General features: G+C 43.9%; 1 pseudogene across 1 annotated transcript; it reads right to left on the bottom strand.

The window, feature by feature from the left end:
* Positions 1–13,473: 13,473 nt before the first annotated feature.
* Positions 13,474–19,035, bottom strand: LOC106604609 (neuronal acetylcholine receptor subunit non-alpha-3-like; annotated as a pseudogene). The gene is made up of 6 exons (XR_014392252.1): positions 19,025–19,035; positions 17,149–17,374; positions 16,013–16,057; positions 15,826–15,933; positions 14,721–15,637; positions 13,474–14,616 (listed from the first exon to the last, which is right to left on the bottom strand). The product of XR_014392252.1 is annotated as a neuronal acetylcholine receptor subunit non-alpha-3-like (transcript).
* Between the last annotated feature and the right edge of the window lie 5,196 nt (positions 19,036–24,231).

The raw sequence follows: 24,231 nt of genomic DNA, 5'->3' as shown, positions 1-24,231 counted from the left end.
GTAGATAACTCTCCAGTATTTTAGTGTGTAGTTTACTCTCCAGTATCCTAGTGTTTAGTCTAGTCTCCAGTATCCTAGTGTGTAGTTTACTCGCCAGTATCCTAGTGTGTAGTCTACTCTCCAGTATCCTAGTGTGTAGTCCACTCTCTAGTAGACTAGTGTGTAGTCCACTCTCCAGTAGACTAGTGTGTAGTCCACTCTCCAGTATCCTAGTGTGTAGTTTACTCTCCAGTATCCAAGTGTGTAGTTTACTCTCCAGTATTCTAGTGTGTAATCCACTCTCCAGCATACTAGTGTGTAGATAACTCTCCAGTATCCTAGTGTGTAGTTTACTCTCCAGTATCCTAGTGTGTAGTCTAGTCTCCAGTATCCTAGTGTGTAGTTTATTATACAGTATCCTAGTGTGTAGTTTACTCTCCAGTATCTTATTGTGTAGTCCACTCTCCAGTAGCCTAGTGTGTCGGCCACTCTCCAGTATCCTAATTTATAGTCTACTGTCCAGTATCCTAGTGTGGCATCCACTCTCCAGTATCCTAGTGTGTAGTCCACTCTCCAGTATCCTAGTGTGTCGGCACCTCTCCAGTATCCTAGTGTGTAGTTTACTCTCCAGTAGACTTGTGTGTAGTCCACTTTCCAGTAGAGTAGTGTGTCGTCTACTCTCCAGTATCCTAGTGTGTCGGCACCTCTCCAGTATCCTAGTGTGTAGTTTACTCTCCAGTATCCTTGTGTGTAGTTTACTCTCCAGTATCCTAGTGTGTAGTCCACTCTCCAGTATTCTAGTGTGTAGTCCACTCTCCAGTAGCCCAGCGTGTAGTCCACTCTCCAGTATCCTAGTGTGTCGGCCACTCTCCAGTGTCCTAATGTGTAGTTTACTCTCCAGTATCCTAGTGTGTAGTCCACTCTCCAGTATCCTAGTGTGTAGTCCACTCTCCAGTAGACTAGTGTGTAGTTCATTCTCCAGTATCCTAGTGTGTAGTCTAGTCTCCAGTATCCTAGTGTGTAGTTTATTATACAGTATCCTAGTGTGTAGTTTACTCTCCAGTATCTTATTGTGTAGTCCACTCTCCAGTAGCCTAGTGTGTCGGCCACTCTCCAGTATCCTAATTTATAGTCTACTGTCCAGTATCCTAGTGTGGCATCCACTCTCCAGTATCCTAGTGTGTAGTCCACTCTCCAGTATCCTAGTTTGTCGGCACCTCTCCAGTATCCTAGTGTGTAGTTTACTCTCCAGTAGACTTGTGTGTAGTCCACTTTCCAGTAGAGTAGTGTGTCGTCTACTCTCCAGTATCCTAGTGTGTCGGCACCTCTCCAGTATCCTAGTGTGTAGTTTACTCTCCAGTATCCTTGTGTGTAGTTTACTCTCCAGTATCCTAGTGTGTAGTCCACTCTCCAGTATTCTAGTGTGTAGTCCACTCTCCAGTAGCCCAGCGTGTAGTCCACTCTCCAGTATCCTAGTGTGTCGGCCACTCTCCAGTGTCCTAATGTGTAGTTTACTCTCCAGTATCCTAGTGTGTAGTCCACTCTCCAGTATCCTAGTGTGTAGTCCACTCTCCAGTAGACTAGTGTGTAGTTCATTCTCCAGTAGACTAGTGTGTAGTCCACTCTTCAGCAGACTAGTGTGTTGTCCAGTCTCCAGTATCCTAGTGTGTAGTCTGCTCTTCAGTATCCTAGTGAGTAGTCTACTCTCCAGTATCCTAGTGTGTAGTACAGTCTCCAGTAGGCTGGTGTGTAGTCCACTCTCAAGTATCCTAGTGTGTAGTCCACTCTCTAGTATCCTAGTGTGTCGACCACTCTCCAGTATCCTAGTGTGTAGTCTACTCTCCAGTATCTTAGTGTGTAGTCTACTCTCCAGTAACCTAGTGTGTAGTCTACTCTCCAGTATCCTAGTGTGTAGTCTACTCTCCAGTAGCCTAGTGTGTGGTCTACTCTCCACTATCCCCTGCCTGCATGAGAGGTTTACTTACTTTTAACAGACTGACCAGGACAGTCACACAGATAATGTTCACACACACACACACACACACACACACACACACACACACACACACACACACACACACACACACACACACACACACACACACACACACACACACACACACACCCACACACACACACACACACACACACACACACACACACACACACACACACACACGTGTAGAGAGAGAGCACCGGCGATACCCCTGGACAGGGACAAGCAGGCAGTATATAATGCCACCGACTTTGCCAAAGCACAGCCCCCACACCACCAGAGGGATATCAACAGACCACCAACCTACTACCCTGAGAGAAGGCTGAGTATAGCCCTCGAAGATCTCCTCCACTGTATGAGCCCGAGGGGGCGACAAACACACACACGTACACACACATACATGTGCACCGACATTATGTACATACACACACAGCACACACACGCACACACACACATGCAAACTAATCTGCACCTGATCTATGTCCACACGCAATCATACAGACACGTAAGACAGCCCTGGCTTTAACATGGCCTGGGCGCATCCCTCACAACCTAGGGATGTGATGGAATGGGGTCAGGTGAGTTGTGATGTGTGTGTCTGAGGCTCTGTGACTTTGATGCTTGGGACTGGGGGTTTCACTGGTCACAGGGGTGAATGTATCAAGCCTGTCAGAGTAGGAGTGCTTATCTAGGGTCAGGTCTCCCGTGTCCATGTCATCTTATTCATTGTGATCTAAAAGGCACAACTGATCCCAAATCAGCATTCAGTGAAAAAACGTATACAATGTCAGTATAGCGTTGGACCTGGGAGCTTTACACTTTGCTGAGAATATGTCCAATGCATGTTACAAGCTCAAATAAATGACTGATTTGAAGGGCGTACAGTACAGGTTTTCTAAGACACGTATACAGAGAGCTAAAAAGAAGCATCCTACATTTATGATTTTTTTTCCTTTTCATTGTATTTGTCTTGCATGCACTCTGGCAAGGTGTCTACTTTTTATAATATAGTGGCTGTGCATACTGTATGCGTGTGTTTCTGCATGAGTGTGTGCATGTGTGGGGACATGTCTGGAGACATCCCATAGGAAAGGAAAATCAAGGATGAGATCTCTTTTTTATGATCTTCATGTCTCCTAGACAAAACTGAGTATTATTCAACACCAAAGAGAGATTTAGAGCATTTTCCTAAATACTGTATCTCAAATGTTGCTCCTGAGAAGCAACCATGGAATAGTCTCACATTGATATGTTCTCTTAAATGTGTCTCCTTTCAACTCCCTCAATTCATGAAAAAAAGAAAAGAAGAACAAGATATCAATGACAAACTTCAGTAAGTTTTCAAGGTTATTAGTCTTTAAATTTGACCAAATGATGTCGATGTTGGAGGATGTCAAAACATTTCACTGCTTTTACTCACTTTAAACTGAGTCTGCTAAACAAACTCTAGGAGGCAGGGCACAGCCTGGTTGCAAAATAACAGTGTAGCTACGTACTGTATGGGACTGGGGGTAAACCATGGCTTCATGTTAACACATTTCAACATCTGGATTTGGCTAACCAGGCCATGGTATGGGGTAAACTGTTGCTAGCATAGCTAGCTACTTTCTTAAGAAGCCTATATTCCCGTGTGGCTCAGTTGGTAGAGCATGGTGTTTGCAACGCCAGGGTTGAGGGTTCGATTCCCACGGGGGAATCAATGTATGCATTCACTACTGTAAGTCGCTCTGGATAAGAGCGTCTGCCAAATGACTAAAGAAAAAGGTAAAAGGCTGTTTTGGTTGCTCTAATTAATTTAAATTAAACATCAATCAATGTGTTACAGTTTATTTTAGTTTCAGTTATCCCAAGAGTTTCAGTTGCAATTGAAAAGCAGCTATGTTAGCAACGTGATCACAAGCTTTTCTTATTTTTTTTAACCTATTCTACCTAGCTAGCTAATGTTACCCCTATCCTGTATTCCACTAATTAGGTTCGCAAGTGATCAAAGCATGTCAAACAGTTCAAACTTACTGTTGACAGTGGTGGTACAGTGGCATCGTGCCACATTGTGCTTGATCAGCTGTAATATCAAAGAACACTCCTTTCTTAGAAGAGTTAGTTACTATGACTTCTCAGTGGTCACTACTGTCTCTTGCTTCTTCTCTTGAGGTCACGTGGTAGCCTGTTTTACTTTGTGATTGGCTGGAAGGGAGTTAGATGTATATATTTTTGTAATCATTGTTCCTCTAATTTTCCTGGCTGGCAAAGTATCAGATGTTGTTGAGAGGTTACACACAGATTTGTAAATGAATCTTTCATTTCCACATATAGGCTGCTGGCCTAGCTGTTAGAATAAGATAGTATGCAAGGTGTTGGCATACGCAGTGGATTGAGGATAACATTATAAATAGCGAAGGGCAGCCTGACAAGGACTGATAAGCAACTCCATGTCTTTTCACAGTCAGTGATAGTAGGCTACCAAGACTGTCATCGGTGTCCTGACAACGCACCATGGCTGTTAGAAGGCTATCCTGTATAGCATTGCTTCGGGGATACCGTATGTGTGTGTGTGTGTGTGTGTGTATGACTTCACCTCTTCGAGGACCACATTAACTTAGCCTAACACTTTACAGTGTATAGTATTGGCAACGCTAATCTCCCCTGCACCGAAGAGGTAGTGTCCACTTGAACCACAGACTTTTAGAAATCCCCCCCGTTTTCCCAGCCACACTAATATTTTTACTTACATTTTTCAAATGAAAAAAGGTAGATTAGAAAATTGGAAAAACAATATCAAAATCGACATTTTACAGGGTAGAAAAAAAATTATATTGAAAAATGTACACCTATTTTCTATTAGGCCTATTCAATTTGAACACGTGTATCAGAAAATGTTGAAATGTAAACATTAAAACAAAACTAGATGGTAATTTTCCATGAAGAAGAATTGTGTGACTTGCTTCAGCTCTTTGAAAGTATTTTGTGGCAGTGGATAGGATAGCCTAAAAGTTGATTTGGTGTCTCTAGCTTGAACAGTTCAAGGGTTACTGTTGGTGAGTTATTTTAGGCTAATTTATGCAAATTTATATAGTTATAGTTTATAAAAGATTAAAGAATTTGAAGTTGGGAAATGGTCAAAGTAGCTGATTTGTGTCAAAAGTTACATTGTTTACAGTGAATAGAATAGAATGTTGGGAATGATGATCCCATGAAAGTGGATGGTGGACAAAAAAAGGTTCTACATGTTTTAAAGTTTGAACGGTTCTGCTTGCTTAAACAGTGTAAGAGGATTAGCATTGTAATTAATATTGATAATAACTATAGGTCAGCAATATCTATTGGACAAAACATAATCCGAAAACACAACCAAAACAAGCTGTAAATGCATCCAACAAGTGTGTAGCGTCACTAGCTTGATGAAGTCTGTGTGTAAGGAATGTGGGACCAAATACTAAACATTTGAGTACTTAAATACACTGTCATGATGTTGCCCTGTTGGGTGAGGTTTATGACACCCCCATAAATACCTTTCCCAATTTTCTCTCCACTCTGCAGAATGGACTCTTGGAAAGCCCTTTGTTAACATAGAGAGAGTATGGTAACACAAAAGGTTGGGGAATGGAACAATATTTCCCTTTCTCAACCAGTTGAGTGTCCATTGGTATTTAAAGAATATGATGTCAGATCAGTTGGTGTCTGGGACAGATCTGATGATAGGATGACATAAATTGTATCTTGGAAAGTCTACACATTCTAGTTATCAGATTCACATGGAATTGTTGTACAATTTAAATGTTTAAATATGAAACTATTTGTGAAAAGATTAAGTGTAATTTTCGCTTCTAAATGAGATAATTGTTTTCATAAGTAAACTTTTGCTCACTCAGTGGCCAAGTCCAAGTGAACAGACATTGGTTGAGAACTATGAAACACGCCCTTCTCTCTTTCAATGTGGAGGTGACGATCACCACGCTGGAATGGTGAATTTTGACTAGACCAGCCAGAATGCAGCACAAGCTGATTATGGCAACTTGGTATGAACTTTGAACAGTTATTCACTAAAGGAGTGATACATCTTAGATGTTGAGATATCAGCTGCAGCTGTAAACGTACGTGGCCTAGGAAAGTACAGACAATCTTCGAAAAACGACAGGGTACTTTAACGTATCCGTTCTACAACACTACGACCAGAAAGATTCTTCAAAGGACAATGACGATCTCTGCTGGGTTAACCAGTCTTCCATCTTCGACACATCTATCGAAGCGCAGCTCAGAGTAAATATATATTTCTTGCATTTTCCTTTTCTGAATGGGTGGTTATTAGAATGCATAAGATTCTGTATTTACGGAAGCATAGCTTCTCAAGGTCCGATAGAGACCCAATCCCTTTGTGCCTCAGCCTTCCCGCTCTTTCATTCAAACCCAACCCCCTTCCTTTATGTAACCAGCTGTCATATCAGGTTAGCCCACTAGGGGCTTTTCATGACATGATTAGTAATCGATGTGTGATCTATCCTGGGTATATATTTGTAATTCTGTGTGATTATTTAGGTATTTAGTAAATAAATAATTAAGCCAATTTGTGTATTGCTGATTCAACTTATTAGCTAGGGTTCGTGCAGATAACCAAGTACTTATGGCAATCAGAATAAGACCGATCGAGGTGACGATTAAAATGGTTAAAGACCTGGAGAATAAACCCTCCTCCTCACAGCTGTCCAAGTCCCTTAATGTAATGATGTGGTTGTTACTGACAAGAAGCACAGGGCTGAGCTCTTTAATCACCCCTTCATTAAGTCAGGATTCCTTTTTGACTCAGCCATGCCTCCTTGCCCGTCCAACATTTCCTCACCCCTTCCACACCCCGTCTAATGTGACTATCCCCTATGCTTCTCCCTCTTTTTCCCCTGCCCCGCTACAAAGTTTCTCCCTGCAGGCAGTCACTGAGTCCAAGGTGCTAAAGGAGCTCCTTCAAGTTGACCCCCAAAAAACATCTGGGTCAGATGGTTTAGACCCTTTCTTATTTAAGGTTGCTGCCCCTATCATCACCAAGCCTATCTCCAACCTTTTTAACCAGTCTCTTTCTGGGGAGGTTCGCATTACTTGGAAGGCAGCCACGGTTCATCCTTTAATTAAAGGGGGAGATCAAGCTGATCCTAACTGTTATAGGCCTATTTCTATTTTGCCCTGTTTATCAAAAGTGTTGGAAAAACTTGTCAATAATAATAATCAACTGACTGGCTTTCTTGATGTCTATAGTATTCTCTCGGGTATGCAATCTGGTTTCCGCTCAGGTTATGGATGTGTCACTGCAACCTTAAAGGTGCTAAGCAATATTGTGCTGCTATTTTTATTGACTTGGCCAAAGCTTTTGATACGGTAGACCATTCCATTCTTGTGGGCTGGGCCATCCCTTTATATCCAGATGAAACAGTCTTATACTCAGCTGGCCCCTCCCTGGACTTTGTGTTAAATGCTCTACAATAAAGCTTTCTTAGTGTCCAACAAGCTTTCTCTACCCTTAACCTTGTTCTGAACACCTCCAAAACAAAGGTCATGTGGTTTGGTAAGAGGAATGCCCCTCTTCCCACAGGTGTTATTACTACCTCTGGGGGTTTAGAGCTTGAGGTAGTCACCACATACAAGTACTTGGGAGTAGGGCTAGACTGTGCTCTGTCCTTCTCTCAGCACATATCAAAGCTGCAGCCTGAAGTTAAATCTAGACTTGGTTTCCTCTATCGTAATTGCTCCTCTTTCACCCCAGCTGCCAAACTAACCCTGATTCAGATGACCATCCTACCCATGCTAGACTACGGAGACATAATTTATAGATCGGCAGGTAAAGGTGATCTTGAGCGGCTAGATGTGCTTTACCATTCGGGCCTTCAGATTTCCCACCAATGGAATAAATTAATGTTTTTCCTCATCAGTCTACACACAATACCCCATTATGACAAAGCGAAAACAGTTTTTTAGCAATGTATGCAAATGTAATAAAAATCTAAAACTGAAATACCTTATTTACATAAGTATTCAGACCCTTTGCTATGAGACTTGAAATTGAGCTCATGTTTCCATTGATCATCCTTGAGACGTTTCCACAACTTGATTGGAGTCCACCTGTGGTAAATTCAATTGATTGGAGAGGATTTGGAAAAGCACACACCTGTCTATATAAGGTCTCACAGTTGACAGTACATGTCAGAGCAAAAACCAGGTCATTAGGTCGAAGGAATCGTCTGTAGAGATCCGAGACAGGATTGTGTTGAGGCACAGATCTGGGGAAGTGTTCTCAAACATTTCTGCAGCATTGAAGGTCCCCAAGAACACAGTTCGTCCATAATTTTTAAATGGAAGAAGTTTGGAACCACCAAGACTTTTCCTAGAGCTGGCCTCCCGGCTCCCTAAGGGAGGTGACCAAGAACCCAATGGTCACTCTGATAGAGCTCCATAGTTCCTCTGTGGAGATGGGCGAATCTTCCAGAAGGACAACCATCTCTGCAGCACTCCATCAATCAGGCATTTATGGTATAGTGGCAAGACGGAAGCCACTCCTCAGTAAAAGGGACATGACAGCCCACTTGGAGTTTTCCAAAAGGCACCTAAAGACTCTCAGACCATGAGAAACAATATTCTCTGGTCTGATGAAACCAAGATTGAACTCTTTGGCCTGAATGTCAAGCGTCACGTCTGGAGGAAACCTGGCACCATCCCTACGGTGAAGTATGGTGGTGGCAGCATCATGCTGTGTTTTTCAGCAGCAGGGACTGGGAGACTAGTAAGGATCGAGGCAAAGATGATTGGAGCAAAGTACAGCGAGAACCTTGATGAAAACCTGCTCCAGAGCGCTCAGGACCTCAGACTGGGGTGAAGTTTCACCTTCCAACAGGACAAGGACCCTAAGCACACAGCCAAGACAATGCAGGAGTGGCTTCAGGACAAGTCTCGGAATGTCCTTGAGTGGTCCAGCCAGAGCCCGGACTTGAACCTGATCGAACAACTCTGGAGAGAACTGAAAATAGCTGTGCAGAAACGCTCCCCATGCAACCTGGCAGAGCTTGAGAGGATCTGCAGAGAAGAATGTGAGAAACTCCCTAAATACAGGTGTGCCAAGCTTGTAGTGTCAGTTGAGTAAACTCTTACTGACAGTTGTGGCTGCTTTGCGTGATTTATTGCTCTCACCCTTCTTGCCCTTTGTGCTGTTGTCTGTGCCCAATAATGTTTGTAACCTGTGCTGATACCATGTTGTGTTGCTACCATGTTGTTGTCATGTTGTGTTGCTACTATGTTGTGTTGCTACCATGTTGTTGTCATGTTGTGTTGCTACCATGTTGTTATCATGTTGTGTTGCTAACATGTTGTTGTCATGCTGTGTTGCTACCATATTGTTGTCATGTTGTGTTGCTACCATGTTGTTGTCATGTTGTGTTGCTACCATGTTGTTGTCATGTTGTGTTGCTGCCATGCTATGTTGTTGTCTTAGGTCTTTCTTTATATGCGTGTCCCTTGTCGTGATGTATGCTTTTCCTTATATTTTTTATTTATTTTTAATCCCAGCCCCCGCAGGAGGCCTTTTGCCTTTTGGTAGGCTGTCATTATAAATAAGAATTTGTTCTTAATTGACTTGCCTAGTTAAATAAATGTTAAGTAAATAAAATAGTGTCATATCCAAGAAGATTCAAGGCTATAATCGCTGCCAAAGGTACTTCAACAAAGTATTGAGTAAAGGGTCTGAATACTTATGTAAATGTTATATTTCCATTTTCTTTATTTTTTTATAAGCAAAAACATCTAAACCTGTTTTGCTTTGTCATTATGGGGTATTGTGTGTAGATTGATGAGGGAATTTTAGAATAAGTGTCACGTCCTGGCCAGTATAAGGTTAATTGGTATTGTAGTTTGGTCAGGACGTGGCAGAGGGTATTCGTTTTATGTGGTTCGGGGTGGTGTGTTTTGTTGAAGGGGCATTTGGTTTAAGTATTCCCGGGGTTTTTGGGCACTGTTTGGTTTTCAGGTATTCTATGTTTAGTCTAGTATGTCGGTTTCTATGTTTGGTTAATTGGGGTTGGGACTCTCAGTTGAAGGCAGGTGTTGTCTATCTGCCTTTGATTGAGAGTCCCATATATTAGGGTGTGTTTGTTATTTGTGGGTGATTGTTCCGTGTTTAGTGTATGTCAAACATTATAGGACTGTCAGTTTATCGTTCGTTCTCTTTTGTTATTTTTGTGTTCAGTTTGGAGTGAATAAATGTTCAAAATGAACAACCGCATGCCTGCTGCGTTTTGGTCCTCTTTAACCAACGACAAGCGTGACAGAATCACCCACCAAACCAAGACCAAGCAGCAGAGGAACGAGGAGGAAGGATGGACATGGGCCGAGTTAAGGAGGAGTGTTTTCAGGGCGATGGAAGAATTTAGGAAATTCGAGAGGCAGCCCCAATAATTTTTGGGGGGGGGGCACAAGGGCAGTTTTGCGGGGCAAGAATGGAGCCCCAGGCCAGCTCCCCGCACTAGCCTGGATGTACGTGTTCCCAGTCTGGTACGTCCAGTACCAGCACCACGCACCAGGCTTCAAGTGCGTCATCCCAGTCAACAGTCACCAGAGCTGCCCGCCAGTCAACAGTCGTCAGAGCTGCCCGCCAGTCAACAGTCGTCAGAGCTGCCCGCCAGTCAACAGTCGTCAGAGCTGCCCGCCAGTCAACAGTCGTCAGAGCTGCCCGCCAGTCAACAGTCGTCAGAGCTGCCCGCCAGTCAACAGTCGTCAGAGCTGCCCGCCAGTCAACAGTCGTCAGAGCTGCCCGCCAGTCAACAGTCGCCAGAGTGGCCAGACTGCCCTGAACTGCCGGAGTGGCCAGACTGCCCTGAACTGCCGGAGTGGCCAGACTGCCCTGAACTGCCGGAGTGGCCAGACTGCCCTGAACTGCCGGAGTGGCCAGACTGCCCTGAACTGCCGGAGTGGCCAGACTGCCCAGACTGTCCCGAGTGGCCAGACTGCCCAGACTGTCCCGAGTGGCCAGACTGCCCAGACTGTCCCGAGTGGCCAGACTGCCCAGACTGTCCCGAGTGGCCAGACGGCCCAGACTGTCCCGAGTGGCCAGACTGTCCCGAGTGGCCAGACTGTCCCGAGCTGCCAGACTGCCCAGACTGTCCCGAGCTGCCAGACTGCCCAGACTGTCCCGAGCTGCCAGACTGCCCAGACTGTCCCGAGCTGCCAGACTGCCCCGACAGCCTGGAATGGCCTGAGCCGGAGCCACCTCCAGAGATAGGTGGGTTGGGGAGGGGGGGGGGTGTAGCACAGTGCCGTCGTTGACGGCAGCCACCCTCCCTTCCCTCCCTTTAGTAAGGGGGAATTTTTCTTTTTTGTGTTGCTTGGGGTTATTTTTGTTAAGGTGCTTCCGGGGTTAGCACCTTTAAGGGGGGGGTACTGTCACGTCCTGGCCAGTATAAGGTTAATTGGTATTGTAGTTTGGTCAGGACGTGGCAGAGGGTATTCGTTTTATGTGGTTCGGGGTGGTGTGTTTTGTTGAAGGGGCATTTGGTTTAAGTATTCCGGGGTTTTTGGGCACCGTTTGGTTTTCAGGTATTCTATGTTTAGTCTAGTATGTCGGTTTCTATGTTTGGTTAATTGGGGTTGGGACTCTCAGTTGAAGGCAGGTGTTGTCTATCTGCCTTTGATTGAGAGTCCCATATATTAGGGTGTGTTTGTGTTTGTTATTTGTTGGTGATTGTTCCGTGTTCCGTGTTTAGTGTATGTCAAACATTATAGGACTGTCAGTTTATCGTTCGTTCTCTTTTGTTATTTTTTGTGTTCAGTTTGGAGTGAATAAATGTTCAAAATGAACAACCGCATGCCTGCTGTGTTTTGGTCCTCTTTAACCGACGACAAGCGTGACAATAAGGCTCCTGTCATAATTGTTGCCGTGTTGAAGGGACCAAATTGCAGGCAGAATGTGGATGCTCATCTTTTAATTATATAGAATGAAACGTACACAAAAAAACAAGAACGACAAATGACAGTTTTACAGGCTAACTCCTGAATGCTTAGCAGTGCAAAATATAACTACCCACAAATTACAAACCAAACACACACCTACTTATAGGACTCTCAATCAGAGGCAACTAGAAACACCTGCCTCCAATTGAGAGTCCAGCACCCAAACCTACACATAGAAAAACTAACCTAGAACATACTAACCCAGAACATACACCCAAAACCCAGGAACACATAAAACACCCCTCTACACCACACACAAAAAAAACCACCATACAAAACAAATATACCTCTGCCACGTCCTGACCAAATATAATACAAATATTACCTAAATACTGGTCAGGACGTGACAGCTCCAACCTAACAAAATGTGGAAAAAGTCAAGATGTCTGAATACTTTCCGAAGGCACTGTACATTCATAGAAGCCACAATTTGCAATATTAAAGCTGATCTACCCCCTAAAAAAAAATAAAAAAAATAAACTGGGACGCCACAGATCTCAAAGGGACAGGAATTATACCTAAATAGTGGCCTGTACCTGTCCCCATTTCGCTTGGTAGCGATGCACCAGGCCTCCAAACACAGCTGCCTTCGCCAGTTTCAAATCCTTTCTCGACCACTTCTTCTGAGGAAGAATGCACCAATGTAGTGGCATTTGGGAAGAAAGGAGGGAATATCCCAGAGGGGAAGAAAGATTGTACTAGGCGAACACAGTCTGACATCACAATTTAAGTTTTAAACGTAATGGTATGATAAATAAATATAGCATTGGCTCAAACGGTTTTGAACTAAGAGTTTAATGAATGAATTCAGGATTTTATAATGTATTATCAGTTGGTTCTTTACCTTGGAATGAGTATACATGCCCAGGAGAAACTGATTTTTATTGCTTATGATAAAACAAGTTTTATTGTCACCTGATAGGTGCAGTGAAATGTGTTGTTTTACAGGGTCAGCCATAGTAGTACAGTGCCCCTGGAGAAAGTGAGGGTTAAGTGCCGAGCACATCCATAGCTTCTTCACATTGTCAGCTCGGGTATTCAAACCAGCAAACTTTCAGTTACTGGCCCAGCTCTCTTATCGCTAGACTACTTGCAACCTGATCGTAGTTGTGACTCTTTGTTGGCATTTTATTTCTTATAGAATGATTCCTTATTGAGAAACCTATTTTTTCCCTATTGGGTGTTTGTGTGCAGGACATGCAAAGTGTGTATCAGTGTGTGAGAGATAGCAACATGTATTACATATCTACATATTGTAACAATTGAGGACCAAAGGATTGATGGACCAAAAAAAAAATATCTCCCATATTTAGGACTACAGCAAAAACTTTGCTGTGTCGGAGACACCTGAATCATTGTCATACCAAGGTTGCCCCCTAGTGGAATAAAATAATGCTACACTTAAAACTATCACGTTCAATTTGTCTGTAACATCCGCGTCACTCTGTGCGACTTCTAAACAGTTCCAAGCGAATCCAAATTAAGGGATTTAGACATTCAATACTGCATGATGAAATACAAACTTTCGGTATTCAAAATATCTTTATTCTGTTTTGACGTACATCCGGAACAATAGTTTGTAGTTGATTCACTGTGTTGCTCTCATACTCATTAACAGTAATCACATTCGTGACCTCAGTGGGGGGGGAAAAGTTGTCTATACATTGTACTTGAATAATAACTTATTATAATTAACTAGTTGCTGAAGTGCTCAAACTAGTATGAAATAAGAGTCACAAAGGACACAAAACCCAAATCAAACAAATAGAACCCAAACAATCCCTTGCTAATGAGGTCCCTCGACGAACACAAATAGAACACTGATCGTCCAATCAGAGTGGCCTGGATGCCGCCGCCATTCTACTCACAGACGAATTAAGTTACACTAACTAAGACCACAATAGTTGGGTCACAAGGTGATAATGGTTTTGAGAAGAAGTCAGGCAGAATTAAGTAAAATGTTGTTGGTACATACAGTAACTACAGAGAATATATTGTAAATATTACACTAATTCAAAGTATTTCAGTCTTAAGAATGCTACATTAGTGTATTGTGGCTTTGAGACAAGCTAATATTTGTAATTCGTTTTCTGTGCATTGAGTGAACTCTCTCAGTGTAATATGTAAATGTGAGTAAAAGCTCTATAGCAAGGTGATGTGCTATTCTGACTCAAGGTGTGGCAGGGGAAGGCAGGGCATAGCTCAACAGTATGGGGTTGGTGTCTAACCATAGCAAGTTGGCTGAAAAGTTCAGGAGAAACTGGAGACGGAGGGGCTATAGATCCAGGCTGGAGGTCAGGGTTAAATTGTTGGTAGGGTGTCCTGGCCTCAGTTTGGGGAATTAGCATCAGAGGGTGAATCGGCAGGGGGTGCTGAGTTAGTGGGGGGTCCTGGGTCCAGACTGGGGAGGGGAGGGAAATTAGTTAGAGGGGGGTGCTGGTTTCCCAACGAGGGAGGGGTGATGAGTTAAAGTGGGGTGCTGGGTCAGGACTGGGGAGGGTGCCGAGTTAGAGGGGGGTGCTAGGACCGGACTACGGGGGGGTACTAAGGAACATATGAGGGGCAGGGGTAAAAATGAGGATGGTCCCCAGGGCCGACATGGTGAGGGAGGCCCACAGAAATATGCTGTCCAGAACCTGAGCAACAAACTTCCAGTCCTGCACAACCTGGAATGAGGAGAACAGGAAAACTCAGCTGATGATTATATCATTATTTACATGGCATTACACTACATATCTTCTTGATTCAAATATATAGCATTGTGACCCACCTCGCTGATAAAGTGTTTCTTGCGGAAATGGCGGCTGATGTAGCGCACTTAACACGTAGCCCTCTCCAGCACGGTGACCCAGGCCTGACTCTCATCCTCCTTCCCCTCCAGAAGACTCTGTCCATAGGTCTACCCGCTCCCCCTCTGACCCCCTCTCCAGCCCCCAGACCAGGGCTTCAGCTCTGGGCTCTCCGGTGCCAGCTCTGGATAGTGGTACCGGTCGGTGTGGCCCCGCATGCACAGCATCCTGGCTAGCTTCTGAAGGAAGAGGGAGCGAACCCAGGGGGACATGGGGTGGTAGGAGGTTGAGGAGCGGTGGTGCACGTTGATGACAAACACCGTGACGATGACGGAGAGAGTGACGAAGATCATAACGAAGAGGAGATACTCCCCGATGAGAGGGATGACCTTGGAGGAAGATGGGATGATCTTTATGACAAGGAGGAACACAGTGAGCGACACAAGGACGGAGGTGGAGAGAGAGAGCTTCTCCCCTTCATCCGTGACAGAAGATATAACACCAGCACGGTCAGGAACGACAGACCGAGACACGGAATAATAAGAAAGTGTATAGAACAGCGGGAGACGGTTCAGAATGAAAGAGTAGGTTATAAAGGGGAAGGAATAGCTCCCATTCCACTGGTTTCCTCTGGCCACCGTGGCGTTCAGGATCTCCCTCCGTTGTCGAAGAAGTCCTTCCTGTCTACATAATCACCTAACAGGATCATGTCCACCATGTTACCATCGCACGTCCAGGATCCAAACTTCATGGAGCGGTTTTGTCTGTCGAAGGGGAAGAAGGTGACATCCATAGTGCAGGCTGACTTGTAGCTGGCCGGAGGGGTCCACGTGATCTTAGGGTTAGACTTAGCGATGGCTTTGGACATCAGGGAGCCCTCAAACCGCCCGTCAGCGCTGGGGGAGGAGAGTAATACGAGTTAGGGTTATTGTGCATATAAAACATACATTTTAGGAAAACATCAAACAAAACGGTCTATTAATGTGAACCATCAGTGGGAAAATAGGTGGATGTTAACACCGTCTTGTCCGAAGACATTATGCTTAACGGTGCTCACCATAATATCTGACATATCATAGAGCTTACTTCTCAGAGCACGATGTCGGGCAGCCGGACTGTCTCAGATGGAACTCCGATCGATGTGATCCCACCGTAGTCCTCAGGGTTCCATCGTAGTTTATAATAGAGCCACTCCTGTTGAGGGAAAGACACATATTACAATACATCTATCCTCATCTATGGAAAACAGGCTACAACCCCTTTTCCTCCTCACCTGCCACAGCCACACATTAGTAGTCATCAGCTGGTTCTTCTCATCCTGTGAGACAGACAGAGACCACGATATCATGTAGATTAGACATCCAGGTCAGAATCATGTCTGTTTCAGGCCAAATTGCTTCAATTCCTTGTTCATTATCCCATCTCATTTGAATGGAGCACGCGCACACACACACACCAATAGTGTTCACAAAATCGTGGTATTGTAATATTCAATTAAATGTAAGAAAATGACCACACTGGTAAGCAAGACTGACAGAAGGAGAGAAAATGAGAGGGAGCGTGGAAGAGAAGCGTGTAAGTAGCGGGGATCAGTTGTCGGATTGAGTTTGAGGTTGTGGGGATCACATAGTCCAGAGGTGAACTGTAACCTAATACAGGACAGACGCCTAGCAAACACTGGTGCCACTCATCAGCCTGGAGCAGAGCACTTCCCTCACTAGCTCACCATACCTCTTCCTCCTGCGTTTCACCTCTCGCTCTTTCTTTCTCTCCCTATCCTCCTTGTTCTATTCATTTTCAAACCTCATCTCTCCTTCTTTCATTCTCTATGGTATGATAACATCAGTTCATATTCACAACAACCCTTTTCGATAATTACATTCCACAGGCCTCTCCCCCTATACCCTCAGAGAGACAGACAGGAATACATAGCCTGCTGTGTGTGTACGGGAGGTTCATATTTAACACCATGACTGGGACTGTTCCATTACCTGCTTGTGTTCTCTGACAGAACAGCTAAACCATCTCAGCCTATCACATCTGGCCTGTAACCTCTGTTGAAAAAGAGCGTGTTCTGTGAGGTCTATAAAAAGAGAAAAAGCTAGATGGAAGTTCTACGGAGGCCAACAGCTTTACGTCAGGACCTTGGACAGCTCAGCAGAATGGGGCTGTTTCACTGTGGCGGTGCTCGTTTTGTTTCAGCAACATGGACAGAATTATAATTCTGGCTTAAGAAGTACATGGTTCAAGCCATTCAGACAAGATATTGAGAATATTTTGTGTCTTTCATCGTTTGTTAGTACGGTAAGATCTTTCGTCACTGTGTGTGTGTGTGTGTGTGTGTGTGTGTGTGTGTGTGTGTGTGTGTGTGTGTTCGCTTCAATTCCTTGTTTGTGTGTGCATCCTCACCACGTCCACCAGCTGTGAGATCTTAAATCCGAAGCGTACTGTGACCGTGTCGTTGGCGTGCTGGATGGGCCGGATCCAGTGCTGGTACCCCTGGAACAGGTTCCTCAACAGGAGGCCCTCCATCTCAGCCAGAGACCCAAACTCACCTGGGGATGGGAGTGAAGGGGAAAAGAGATCGAGTTTAATGGAGTGAGAGAAGAGAGTAAGAGGTGGCGCAGAATAGAGGCTTTAAGTTATGTATAAGACCTTAATAAGAAAATCGTTTTTTTCACCAGCTGTCAGTTAAACAATTATTTCCAATATAAATTCTTAAGCACCATAGACTAATGGTCTCTAATTTTAATTTAGCATGTAGATAGTGTTTACTGTGGTTGCATAAGAAGGGGTTGTGGAATATGAATCTGACTACAAACAGTTGAACCATGGGGGTGGGGGTACAGAGACAGGTTAGAGAGCTGGCTACTCAACTAAAACTCCTCCAGAAGAGATGTGTATAGCTGAAAGTGTGTGTCTTTTGGTGGTCTCTGTCTGTCTCTCCCACACTTTCTGTATTGTGTGTGTGTGTGTGTGTGTGTGTGACCCTTAACCTGCAGCTAGAGTTGATTCACCCTCTGGCTCTCCATCCAGGAATCAAAACAATGTATACATATTTATGTATAGAACTGTATTATGTTACCTTAACGTTAGAAATTAAATGCAACCCTTTACTAAGGTTTTGCCATCTTCAACATTACCTTCACACAACGTCCAATCGTTCACAAATAGCCTTGAGGTTTTACTGCCAAATAGCATCTACACTTCAGAAGTTCACCAGATATGATGACCATCATATTCAGAAAGATAACATTGGGTTCAGAGACATACACTGTCACCCGACACCGCGTCTGTCTCCGTGTCCATCGACCGGTCCTGTTGGTGAGCAGAAACACAACCAGAAATGAAGGAGACCTGAGGGAGCGCGTGTTCGCGCCGGAGATTTATCCCGTGCCAGAAGAAACAGGCGCGCCACGGTGGCCGAGTGCAGTTAATGCTCCCAGTTTGTCAGATGGCATGATTATGAGTAATTGGAATCGTGTGGAATGTCATATCGTAAATTTACGTAAACCCAGATGTGTTATGTTTTTTCCCCCTTGTGACTTGGATTGGTAAAAAAAAGTGTCATGCACTTTTCAGTTCCACAGGCTATCCCTCGCAAGCACCACACTTTTAGAACTCCTATAATAGGCTACTTAATTGTTCAAGACATGCAGTGGTTCCAGTTCCTGTACTTACCCAGAATGGTGCCGAGACAAAGTGCACACATCGATGAAAAGAGGACAGGTGTCCGCAACTTCATGATGATTCTCAATGGCTCAGAGGCTTCTGTAAACTGATATCATGCATTAGGCTAAAGACAACGACTTGAGAACCACCTGAGCAATAAACAAGTCTCATAATTCCAATAGTAATGTTGTTAATGAAAAAAAAAGATATAATATTAAAAACGAGCCCTCGGTTGAGCTCCTCGAGAACAAAAATCTAATTGCGTGGCGGACTGGCACCGGCGACGCCCCACCGCCGTTCTGCAAATCTCTCCAGTGTGCGGCGACAAGAGCGAGGGGGGTTTGAATGGGGTTTAAACAGGATCCTAAACCAATCAAAGGAACGTCTACGGATCCACAGCACTGTGCAGATTACCAGGCGTGGGTGCGCACCTGTGAGAAAACTGTAGACTAACACTGTAGTCTACCTGTTGTGATAATATTCTGAGATACCGGGAGTTAGCTTGGTAGTCTGATAAAGCTAGGCTATATTACCTGCCACTATGGGAAAGATAAGGAGGAATTGGAAATAGTTCAGAAAACAGCATGATATAACGTTAGCATATATAGGTTACCCAACAGTCATGCGTATAGTGAACATGAACTTCTGACATTTCTCACCAAGAAAATCACATTTGGACGCTTGGCAGCTGCTGGGGTGAGATGTATTTTCTCTGCAGTTCACTTGTCTGCTTCTCTCGCCGTGGTTCTCCACATGCAGGTCACAGACCGTCCACTAGGGCTCGCTAAAAGCAGTGAAGTCTGGCTGGATGTCATTTTCTGTAGCTTTCATTTGATAAAATATATGACACACGTCTACCAGTTCTTCCTCCTAAGGGAAGCCGATAAAAGGTTTTAAGGTTCAGCCTGTCCTCCAAGAGAAGAGTGAGTGGTGCTAGAGCCTTATCTCTTTCTTTATTGATTGACAGCTGCATGTAGCCTACTTAGAGAGGAAGTTCTTTACTATGGACAAGGGGGCTTCAGGGGGAAGAGGGAAGGATGGCTAACTGTGCTTTAGGAATCTCACAGCAGACTGAACTTAAACCTCTTCTGACCTTTTTCTGACACGGTAGAGAGAGGGAGTATTATTATTGTTGCCTTATTTCTGTTGGTCCCACCATTCTATGTTATATGCATACTTTGACAATGTAATTAATTGAACTTGCCATGTCAATAAAGTCTACTGAATTGTATTGAATTGAATTGAGAGAGAGAGAGACAGTTTGTGCTCTCTCTGTGTCTCTGTGTCTCTGTCTCTCTGTCTTTCTGTCTCTCTGTCTCAATTGTGTGTGTGTGTGCACCCGCTCATGCATACATGTAGCAGGTGAGAGAACCGGGCACAGCATCAGGATTAGTGTGGCATAATTGGGTGTGCAGCAGAGCAGAGAGCCCAGACGCCGCGCCAACCTCAGCTCCTACTTGTGGCACCCCAAGGGGCACAGCGAGGTGCCAACCTCCTCAGAGAGAGATAGGGAGTATTATTATTTAGTATTTTATTGGGATCCCCTTCCTGAGGTCCAAACAGGAAACAATAAATACACTACATAACATTACATAATACTACAGAACACTACATAACACTATATAATACTACATAATCTCCTGCCTCTGCCTCAAGCTTCAGAAACAGGAGATGGCTCTTTCCCTATTAGCCATTCCGTCTCGAACAAGCCAAGGCTCGGGCAAGGCCATACACCTATATAATACAATACATAATATAGTACAAATTACAATACTGAATATATAAACATGACTGTGTCTCTTCACAGTCCCCGTTGTGCCGTAATGTGTTCTTTTATCTGTTTTTTTTTATTTTATTTAGTTTTATTGCTAGCTAGCAGAGAGTTCCATGTAGTAAGGGCTCTATTTAATACTGTGCATTTCCCAGCCTGTGTTCTGGACCTGGGGACTGTGAAGAGACTTCTGATTGCATGTCTTGTATTGTACCGATGACTGTCTGAACTGTGTGCCAACTGCTTGAAGAGACAGTTTGGTACCTTTAACACATCAACACCTAGCACAAAGCACAATAGTAATGCAGTCAATCTCTCCTCAGCTTTGAGCCAGGAGAACATCTAAGTGCAATACGTGCTCCTCTGTTCTGGACCAACTGGAATTGACCTACAGTACCAGTCAAAAGTTTGGACACACCTACTCGTTCAAGGTTTTTTCTTTATTTTTACTATTTTCGACATTGTAGAATAATAGTGAAGACATCAAAACTATAAAATAGCACATATGGAAATATGTAGTAACCAAAAAAGTGTTCAACAAATCAAATTGATTTTAGATTTTAGATTCTTCAAAGTAGCCACCCTTTGCCTTGATGACAGCTTTGCACACTCTTGGCATTCTCTCAACCAGCTTCATGAGGTAGTCACCTGGAATGCATTTCAATTAACAGGTGTGCCTTGTTAAAAGTTAATTTGTGGAATTTCTTTCTTTCTTAATGCATTTGAGCCAGTAAGTTGTGTTGTGAAAAGGTAGGGGTGGTATACAGAAGATAGCCCTGTTTGGTAAAAGACCAAGTCCATATCAAAGCAAATCAAACCAAAGTTTATTTGTCACGTGCGCCGAATACAACAGGTGTAGACCTTACAGTCAAATGCTTACTTACAGGCTCTAATCATGGCAAGAACAGCTCAAATAAGCAAAGAGAAACAACAGTCCATCATTACTTAATTTCTTCAAGTGCAGTCGCAAAAATCATCAAGCTCTATGATGTAACTGGCTCTGTAGAAAGACCGCCACAGGAAAGGAAGACCCAGAGTTACCTCTGCTGCAGAGTGCTATTTCATAGTTTTGATGTCTTCACTGTTATTCTACATTGTAGAAAACAATAAAGATAAAGAAAAACCCTTGAATGAGTAGGTGTGTCCAAACTTTTGACTGGTACTGTATGTCTTTGCCACACATGACCATACACCCGGCCAGTAGTCCAGCTGAGATAAAACTAAGACCTGTAGGTTGGCTGAGATTTCAAGAAAGCAGAGCAACGCCTTATCATGGACAGACCTCTTCCCATTTACACAACCATTGAGTCTACATGTTTTGACCATGACAGCTTGTTATCTAGGGTTACACCCAGCAGTCTCGTCTCCTCAACTTGCTCAGCCTCCACAATATTCAATAGTAGATCTAAGTGAGGTTTAGCGTTGAGTGAGTGATTGTCCAAAAACAATGCTTTTAGTTTGAGATATATATTTTTTTTTTTTTCACCTTTATTTAACCAGGTAGGCAAGTTGAGAACAAGTTCTCATTTACAATTGCGACCTGGCCAAGATAAAGCAAAGCAGTTCGACACATACAACAACACAGAGTTACACATGGAGTAAAACAAACATACAGTCAATAATACAGTAGAAAAATAAGTCTACATACAATGTGAGCAAATGAGGTGAGATAAGGGAGGTAAAGGCAAAAAAGGTCATGGTGGCAAAGTAAATACAATATAGCAAGTAAAACACTGGAATGGTAGATTTGCAGTGGAAGAAAGTGCAAAGTAGAAATAGAAATAATGGGGTGCAAAGGAGCAAAATAAATAAATACAGTAGGGTAAGAGGTAGTTGTATGGGCTAAATTATAGATGGGCTATGTACAGGTGCAGTAATCTGTGAGCTGCTCTGACAGCTGGTGCTTAAAGCTAGTGAGGGAGATAAGTGTTTCCAGTTTCAGAGATTTTTGTAGTTCGTTCCAGTCATTGGCAGCAGAGAACTGGAAGGAGAGAAGGCCAAAGGAGGAATTGGCTTTGGGGGTGACCAGAGAGATATACCTGCTGGAGTGCGTGCTACAGGTGGGTGCTGCTATGGTGCCCAGTGAGCGGAGATAAGGGGGGACTTTACCTAGCAGGGTCTTGTAGATGACCTGGAGCCAGTGGGTTTGGCGACGAGTATGAAGCGAGGGCCAGCCAACGAGAGCGTACAGGTCGCAGTGGTGGGTAGTATACAGGGCTTTGGTGACAAAACGGATGGCACTGTGATAGACTGCATCCAGTTTATTGAGTAGGGTATTGGAGGCTATTATGTAAATGACATCACCGAAGTCGAGGATCGGTAGGATGGTCAGTTTTACGAGGGTATGTTTGGCAGCATGAGTGAAGGATGCTTTGTTGCGAAATAGGAAGCCAATTCTAGATTTAACTTTGGATTGGAGATGTTTGATGTGAGTCTGGAAGGAGAGCTTAGTCTAACCAGACACCTAGGTATTTGTAGTTGTCCACATATTCTAAGTCAGAACCGTCCAGAGTAGTGATGCTGGACGGGCGGGCAGGTGCAGGCAGTGATCGGTTGAAGAGCATGCATTTAGTTTTACTTGTATTTAAGAGCAGTTGGAGGCCACGGAAGGAGAGTTGTATGGCATTGAAGCTCGTCTGGAGGGTTGTTAACACAGTGTCCAAAGAAGGGCCAGAAGTATACAGAATGGTGTCGTCTCCGTAGAGGTGGATCAGAGATTCACCAGCAGCAAGAGCGACATCATTAATGTATACAGAGAAAAGAGTTGGCCCAAGAATTGAACCCTGTGGCATCCCCATAGAGATGACCAGAGGCCCGGACAACAGGCCAGCCGATTTGACACATTGAACTCTATCAGAGAAGTTGTTGGTGAACCAGGCGAGGCAATCATTTGAGAAACCAAGGCTATTGAGTCTGCCGATGAGGATGTGGTGATTGACAGAGTCGAAAGCTTTGGCCAGGTCAATGAATACGGCAGCACAGTATTGTTTCTTATCGATGGCGGTTATGATATCGTTTAGGACCTTGAGCTTGGCTGAGGTGCACCCATGACCAACTGAAACCAGATTGCATAGCGGAGAAGTTGCGGTGGGATTCGAAATGGTCGGTAATCTGTTTGTTGACTTGGCTTTCGAAGACCTTTGAAAGGCAGGGTAGGATAGATATAGGTCTGTAGCAGTTTGGGTCAAGAGTGTCCCCTCCTTTGAAGAGGGGGATGACAGCAGCTGCTTTCCAATCTTTTGGAATCTCAGATGACACGAAGAGAGGTTGAACAGGCTAGTAATAGGGGTTGCAACAATTTCGGCAAATAATTTTAGAAAGAAAGGGTCCAGATTGTCTAGCCCGGCTGATTTGTATGGGTCCAGATTTTGCAGCTCTTTCAGAACATCAGCTGACTGGATTTGGGAGAAGGAGAAATGGGGAACGCTTGGGCAAGTAGCTGTGGGGGGTGCAGTGCTGTTGACCGCGGTAGGGGTAGCTAGGTGGAAAGCATGGCCAGCCGTAGAAAAATGCTTATTGAAATTCTCAATTATAGTGAATTTATCAGAGGTGACAGAGTTTCCTATCCTCAGTGCAGTGGACAGCTGGGAGGTGGTGTTCTTATTCTCCATGGACTTTAGCACCAGCCTATTGCTAGTTACCCATTCTAAAACTGACTGGAGCTCTATGTTAAGGGTGTCAGTTATTTATACTGTATACTGTTCAGCGTACATAGACACACAGGCTTTATTCAAGGTCAGTGGAAGGTCATTTGTAAAAACAGAAAACAATAATGCCCCTAGCCGGCTGACCTGCTGTACACCACACTCAACTGCATTAGCATTTGAGAGGCTTCCATTTAAAAATAACTCTGTGTTCTATTAGATAGGTAACTCTCAATCCATTATAAGGCAGAGGGTGCAAATCCATAACACCTACATTTTTTTAGCAATAGGTTATAATCAATGATATCAAAAGCTGCACTGAAGTCTAACAAAACAGCTCCCACAAACTTCTTACTCTCAATTTCTTTCAGCCAATCATCAGTCATGTGTCAGTGTGAGCATGTT

Source organism: Salmo salar, chromosome 05 (genome assembly GCF_965601325.2).
Source record: "Salmo salar chromosome 05, fSalSal1, whole genome shotgun sequence".
Lineage (NCBI taxonomy): Eukaryota > Metazoa > Chordata > Actinopteri > Salmoniformes > Salmonidae > Salmo > Salmo salar.
Note: the sequence above shows the minus strand (reverse complement) of the source record. Positions and strands in the feature narration are given on the sequence as shown.